This window comes from Micropterus dolomieu, unplaced genomic scaffold (genome assembly GCF_021292245.1).
Source record: "Micropterus dolomieu isolate WLL.071019.BEF.003 ecotype Adirondacks unplaced genomic scaffold, ASM2129224v1 contig_7820, whole genome shotgun sequence".
Lineage (NCBI taxonomy): Eukaryota > Metazoa > Chordata > Actinopteri > Centrarchiformes > Centrarchidae > Micropterus > Micropterus dolomieu.
In genome coordinates, this window is record NW_025736806.1 from 1 (window position 1) to 7,944 (window position 7,944).

Below are 7,944 nucleotides of genomic sequence, written 5' to 3' on the forward strand. Positions count from 1 at the left end.
TGATAAGCTTTTTCAGCGGCGCTGGTTAATAATAAACTGCCATTTCAGGGTTGGATCTTTTTGTTTGTGTTTCATTTTGGATATTAACATAACAGCACGGCCGCGCTGCAGGTCTGCGAAGCCGGACCTTGTGTCGTTTAAGTCAGCTGCTAGCTAAAAGGCTAACGGAAGAACGAGGGAGAGAGGCGTTCTCTCCACAGCTGGAAGTGCTGCCATCAGGCCGAACTTAGCCGTGTCGCACTCAGAGGCGCAAAGAAACGGTCTTCCGTTGTAAACGTTGCGCGACCAGCAAAAAGCTTTCAACCGCGAACAATTTTGTATTGAAGCATCTGCTAAGAAACGTGAAACTTGGCCTGTAGAGAGAAACTCCGGCTGCTGACGTTGCTGCCAGTGAAGCCTCCACTCGGCTGGACGGAGCGGAGTTAATCAGTGTGTTGTGTTTTGTAAAAGAACTGAATACTTCTCTTATAAATACATATGCAAAACAGGAACGTGACGGTCGAGACTTGATTTTTTTAAATCTCGGACAGTGGCATTAAAAACGTAATGCTTCGTAAAAATCCTCCTCATTGTTGCTGTTATGAGGATGCAATCAGTTTAAAAAGTCAGGAGGGCTCTGCTTTGTTTTTTATTAGTTTTAAACAGCCTGTCTGATGCAGCATCCTCTGGTCTGAGAGGCTGCAGTGTTTCAGTCCGGCTGCTTGTTGCCTCCTCAGGTTCATTATTGTTCCAGTAAAGTGGATTCATTTCTAAAACGCGCTGCTGAACAGGTTTCCTGTCACTTTAAGGACGGGGTGCGGTGGTGGAAAGTAATTGTAACAGAACGAGTAACGTGACTATTTACTAAGTAAATAACTTTTATAATCTTTATATCAACATGTAAATAATGGTTTAACTATAATGTAGTTATAAGCAGATATACATGTTTATCCACCACAGACATCAGATTAAAAAGACCATCTGTACAGAGTTTACTAGCTTACAGCTGGCTCAATTACCGTCCTTGCTCCCTCCGATATCGCTTGCTGTTGGTTGATAAAGCGCTGAATGGTTAAGGCAGTTTTGACTACTGTTGACCTCCTTTTAAAATTTTAGTTTGAATGTCTTTTTTTAACAGTCTCCTATGTTGCGTTTGTGTTTTTATGTAAAGCACTTTGAATTGCTTTGTTGCTGAAATGTGCTATACAAATAAACTTGCCTTCTATTGTCTTTCAGGGCGTTATGAGTCCTACGCCGGCCTGAGTGCAGCAGAGGATTGTGGGATACTGCACGGCTGTGAGAACAGCAGGTGTATTCGTGTTGCCGAGGGTTACACCTGTGACTGTTACCAAGGATACGAACTGGACATGACCTCCATGACGTGTATAGGTACGCAGAGACTGCCGCTCTGACTTCTCACAGGTAGGATCTCTCTTGGGAAATCACACACCACCTTACCTGAAAATATGAACACGAGTTTTACTTGCATCTAGAGCAAAACCCAGAAGATCCGGTTTAACTTCCCCTATGTGTGACCTCTCGCTTACAGGTCAACAGTGTCCTCACATATTTATATCAACTCCTCTGATTAGGGATGTCACGAGAACCGAGACTTTGGTACAATTTGATACCAAAAGTCTGAAAACATGCTGGTATGGTTTTTTTTGTCCTGGAAATTCGTCTTAAAAACTCCCTCTTTAAATGTTGATATACACGCACAACAACAGATGGTGCTAAACATCGGCAAAGCGCATGTTTCCCTCCTGACTGAATCGTGTCGCCGTCCCGCTGAAACACAGCAAGTTAACCAGGAGCAGTTATGATACCAAGGTAGTTTGTTGTTTTTTTTAACATCTTTTAAATAAAATAACTTTTTCAAAATTGTTTTAAATGAAATGGTCACATTTAAATTACACTGCACGTGCATTTACTTAGTAGTAATTTAAATGTGACCATTTCATTAAAAAAAGATCTCGAAAATGTTATTTAAAAGAAGTCAAAAACAACGTCCTCCCTTGTTTTGTTTTATTCAGTGTGTTTTTATTAGAGTTTGTATTTATAAAAAAAAAAAATGGTATTTATAAAGTATTTTTTCAAAAATGTTTCTTGAAAAAAGGTGGGGGGTCGTCTTATATTCAGACTAATCAGAATCAGAAAGAGCTTTAACACATACGAGGAATTTGTTTTGGGGATAAGGTGCTTTGTGTTACCGTTGTTTTTGTTTGAGACAGCTGACTATGTTACATGTGATGTTTGCCAAGGCTAAACGCTAAAGGCTACTGTGTTTAGGCTTGCGCAATCTAAACATAGCTCGTAGTAGTAGACTGCCGTACTTACCGTTCAGTCTGCCATGATGTCGTTACAGTTGTTGAGCTATATCTGATCATTTTTAAAGGAGAATATGTTGAAGTACATGGGATTTATAAATGTTTGGTTGTTTACTTGGTATCGAATTTAGTATCGAGAATCATGGAATTTCACTGGTAGTGATATCGACTACTAAATTTGTGGTATCATGACATCACTACCTCTAATCTAGGGCTGCAACTAACTAATTATTTTCATTTTCAACTAATCTGCAGATTATTTTCACGATTAATCGTTTAGTCTATGAAATGTCACAAGATGACATTTTCATTTTATAGCTCTAGCATAAATATAGTAACGATATGACCCCATTGTATGTGACAGAAAGATTATGCTAACGTTAACATTTCAAGCTACCAAGCAGTAACTAGTGTTTAATTGTTAAAGTAAATAAATTAAAACTAATATTGGCTGCTTTAATTACAATCCCACTCTTCATTTTATAGCTCGAGCCTAAATGTCAAGAGATCACATTTTTCCAGAGCCCAAAAGTGACGTCTTAAAATTTCTTCTTTAGCCCGACAGTCCAAAACCCAAAGAAGCAAATGTTTCATATTTTTGCTTTAAAAAATGGCTGAAACGATTAATAAATTATCAAAATTAAAATAGTAAATTTGTTTACAGTCACTTTACTAATCTAAAACTAATCGTTGCAACAACAACTTTGTTTTATCTGTTTGCAGATATAAACGAATGTGAGGACGGAGTCAGCGTGGACTTCCCGTGCGTGAACGCTCGCTGCGTGAACACAGACGGCTCGTTCCGCTGCGTCTGCAGGAGAGGATACGTCATGTCCCGCAGACCAAACTACTGTGTGGCTGCGTAGACCGGACCGGTCTGGACTGGGCTCGATTTACACCAGTATAAACTGGTCTAGACAATCTACTAGACTACAATAGATTAGACTAGACTTGGGCTTTACTACAGGGCCATATCTCATAAACTCAATGCCCTTTTTTAACGCCATACTCTCTATGACGGCTGATTTCTGTATTTATATGTCGTGGGGAGAATGTAGGTTGGGGGGGCAGGGTGTCGCAGCGTCACAGATCTTAACAAATGTTTTTGGTTGTAGTGGACATAATTACTGGATTTTCTCTGGAGAAGAAAAATAACTACAGAATGGGAACAGGATTAACGGATAGTATAATAAAGTGACGGTAAACATAATTTACTAGCTCAAAAATTAAATATGAATTTTCCTATTTTTTTGTGTGAGGACTAAGTGTGAATAGTTCTCTATTACTCAAGAGGATTAAACAGTTTTTGACATAATGTTAAATGTACCTTTAGTGATTTATCAGTCATCGTTTGGGAGGACCCATTGTGCTGATAAGTTTGTATTTTGCTTAGAAAGTAGAAGCTAGCAGGCTAGGCTAGATAGCTAGTTAGCCCTTCTTGCTTACGTTAGCACTGACTGTTACCTTTACATGTCTCACACTCAGTGCTGTGTTCATCCAGAAAGGGTAAGATAGCATTAGCCATCCCTCGTTAACGGGTCCAGTTGTGCTGACGATCTATAACCGTGACACGAAGTAGAACGTATGAAGGCTGATACAGCTTACAACGTTGCTAATCCCAACGTCAAAATAAAATTCACACCAGCTGGAAAACACTCACGTAGGAGGCGCTGTCACAAAAAATATTGAAAAATATAAACTTAACTTAACTTCATTTATGTTAAGTTATAGCAACTCAACTAGAGTGGATAAAACAAGCTTTCAACAACTATCTGACCATAAACCCAAAGCCTGCTTTCCTACAACAAGTAACTGAGTAAGTTAACACTAAATCGACATCTTTTTTAAGTTAGTAAATTATTTGTTCAGCCACTTAAGTACAACCTCACTTGGTTTTGGTCCCGATTTATTGTGTTCATTGTCTCAGCAATTCTTTGCTTTAAGATTCCAGAAAAGAAAGGATCAGGAGTTAAGTGTTTACGTTCAATGTGGGGATTAAAACCTCACACAAAGGTCTGTTAAAATGTGCAGTGTAAGTTAAAACAGTACAAAGATAAAATCCACATGATTTCTGCCCAGTCTAAACCAGTCTAGCCCTGTTTAGCCCAGTGTTTAAACCAGGCTAACCTCCAGGCTTGCTCTGATTAGCCTCGTAGTGCAAACCAGGCCGGCCTTCACTGTGCCAAAGTTCATCAACCACAACTCTTGTTTGGACGTTTAATGTATTGAAAAGCCTGGTAGGTTATTTTCAGTGGTAGAAAAGTGCTTTGAGACGTGTGAAGTTGTGCAGTAGAAGAAGAAACAGTAATGTGTGTTTGTTATATTAGGAAACTAAACAGACTTCACCGGGTGACACCTGCAGAGAAACACTCAGCAGATCAGGTGAAAAACAATAACTTAACATTTGAACTTAATAAAAAACAGAGGGAACGACATTAACATCACCTTATACTGTAGATCTTTGTCTAACTGACGCTCAGGTGTGTAAATTGTATTTGTATGATTTTTAGAATGCATTACATTCATAATCTACAGCATAACATATATAAAACACCACGTTCACTATCACCACAAATCACCAATCTGTTTAATAAAGCAAAGATTTAAAGGGTGTCATCTGTAGACGTAAACAAAGAAGAAAACGTCGTCTGACTTTATAAATGTTAATGAATGAATTACATGAAGAGTGGGATTGTAATTAAAGCAGCCAATATTACTTTTAATTGTTTTAAATTAAAAGTAATATTGGCTGCTTTAATTACAATCCCACTCTTCATTTTATAGCTCGAGCCTAAATTTAGCAAACATATCTGACCCCATTGCACGCTACAGAAAGGTTATGCTAACGTTACTATTTTAAGAAACCTAGCAGTAACTAGTGTTGTTCATGTGGAAACTACAGTTTGTTCTGATGTTGCTGAAATAATTTCCAACACACTCCATGTCTATTGGTAATGATCCATCCCCTAGCTAGGAACTAATAGCTAAGGTTGGTGTTCTTACCTGCTGTTAATATGCTGGATTAGCTAATAGCTGGGTTAATTGGAGGAGCATTGTTCTACTTGGAAAAATAATTTGTGCTGCAGCCATTGAAATACAAAGGACATGACTCATAAATCCCAAGTTGATCCATTTAAGTTTGATTACAATTTAGTTACAATTTTATATTCTGGCCTAGTTTGTTTTAGCTTGTTAGCTCAATGGCTAATAAACAGGCAATAAAGTGTTAGCTTGGGCGTGGAAAGTAAAAGAGTTTAAGGAGCTTCGTCTTGCTTAGTTACAGCTATTTAGTTTTTCACTTGACAAATGAAGGTGGTGTAAATCTCCACACTGCCCAGATGTAATTCTGTTGGATAAAATACAAATTATCTTGATTAAATTAATTTAATATTACAAGAGTCAAATTTAAAGATAATTAATATGGAAAATATTAGAAACCCAATCATAGGTAAGAAAATCATATCTAATGGAGCCACCGGTTGCCCTGTTCTGTTTTCCCATTTTAATCTTTTCTTTAAACAATCTGCTCAGTCTGGTGGGCTGGCTCTAAATACTACTATACCCATGAGCCTCTGCAGCCATTGCCAGAGGTGTGAATCAGAGATGTGACGTTAGTGAAGTCAGAACGCTTTATACTGAAATTTGTGAACAAAAGGTGATACCAAAATTCAAAAATAAATTCATTTTTTTATTTACACTGCAGGTTGTTATGTATGCACTCTGACGGACTTACAGATACCATAAAAGTTTTATAATCAACACTGCCTGTGTGAACGATTAATTAAAAACACTTTGATTGATTTTCACTATACCAAAAACAATGAATGTGTGAGATCATTCTGGTGATATTCAAATCCCGTGTTCAGACTCAGACCAGCAGTGAAAGTATACTAAGAAAGCCCGTTCTCATTACCAGGTTCACGTTCTTCAGCATCTGGTACCGACGCACATGGCAGCATTTAGTGTCATAGTTCAACACTAAAAGAAAGCCTAGTATAAATAACACGTAAGTCTGAGTAAGGAGGAGGTTGGGGTGGACGGGTGGCTCCGAAACCGGACTTTCACCGAGGAGCCGGTGTTCGTTTCCCGTGTAAAACAAAAAGTCAACATTGAAGTCACGTAAGTAATGTAGTTATTGTATAACAAAACATGCAATGCAAAGTAAATATAGAAGAAACAAATGTGCATTGACCAAATAAGTAACCCTTTTATTTTTGAATTTTGAATTGTCACCTGAATTTTGTGTTTCTTTATAAAACTAAAGACATTTCCGCCATAAATTAGTGCAGAAAATGTCTCCAGAATGCAGGAAATTAACTGTTTAATGGTCAAAAACAACCCCAGAACCCCCCACTCACATATTTCAGCACTGAAGATTTAATTAAAACAACGTTAAGTGTCTTCTGGTCTTGTTCTTGTGACCCCAATTTCGTGCATCGTCACGCCTCTAATCTGAGAGGTCCCCACCACTTTCCAACACAAAGCAAAGCAACGCCCCGGGGGCTGTCGTGTAAATACTAGTTTAAGTACTGGAAGTATTCACAGCAGCACGTTCACTACTAGTTTTAATAGTAGGAGCAGTTTTAGCAGGCAAAACAGGTTTTTCCACTGAAATCTACCCACAGACAGAAATCTGTGCTTCTACAGTACGTTTCCAAAAATGTAAATAGAAACAAAATGTGAAGGTGTGCAAAACAGTGAAACCCCACATTTAATAGTAAAAAGCACAAACACTCACACTCGCACAAAACTCCATTTCAGCATCAGATGATGAAATGGAGACAATTTTATGTTTTTGGAAGATATGCCAATTTTCAAAAAAAGTTGTGACACTGGCAACAAAAGACTGGAAAAGTTGTGAAATGCTAAAAGAAAACACCAACGTAGACAAACAAAAAGTTTAACTTTCAATGTTTCTCACTAGAAGGCGTTATCAGCATCTGCGAGGTCTAACGAACACGTGGAATTACTTGCTAGCGGTTGTCTTCTTTTTCTTCACTGCCTTTGTTGGCACATTGCTACAATTCCTGGCGAGGCAGCATCAGGTATTTCACAGAGCGCCGAGGAGGACGGATCAACAAGACATCAGAGTTCAAATCTGCTCCCTTCCTGTTTTGACCCAACTAAGAGTCTTCAATTTAAATTTCTACTTGAGTCAAAGTGCAAAAGTACCTGCTTTGAAAAAGTAAAAAATCTTTTTAGTGTGGTTCTGTTTGTCATTTAAAAAAAAAAACAGTTGACAATTAAATTTCTGTCAATCAACAAAGCGTTTCAGCTGTACTCCTATAAACTGTTGTGGAGTTTAAACAAAACTTTACATTTTATAAACTCTTTATGTGTAAAAATCTGCCTTTGTAAAGTAACGATGGTGTTGATATGTTGTTGATGCTTTAATGTAAAAAACCTCTCCGTTGTTTCTGTAAATCAAACACGCTCTCTCTCTCTCTCGTCAAAGCTACAAATAAACTACAATTCATTTCACACATTTCATTAAATAAGTAAATAAAACAAAACAAACAAGTTCTTTAAAACATAACATAAAAATAAATATTACATAAAAATATTAAAAATAAAAGTAAATAAAGAAAACAGTAAAAATAAATAAATAATAAATAAAAATAAAAAATCTGTATCAAAT

General features: G+C 37.4%; 1 long non-coding RNA gene across 1 annotated transcript; it reads left to right on the plus strand.

Moving 5' to 3' along the window:
* Positions 1-1,199: 1,199 nt before the first annotated feature.
* On the plus strand, positions 1,200-3,537 carry LOC123964998. The gene is made up of 2 exons (XR_006823587.1): positions 1,200-1,368; positions 3,030-3,537. It is a non-coding gene; the product is annotated as an uncharacterized LOC123964998 (long non-coding RNA).
* Positions 3,538-7,944: the final 4,407 nt, after the last annotated feature.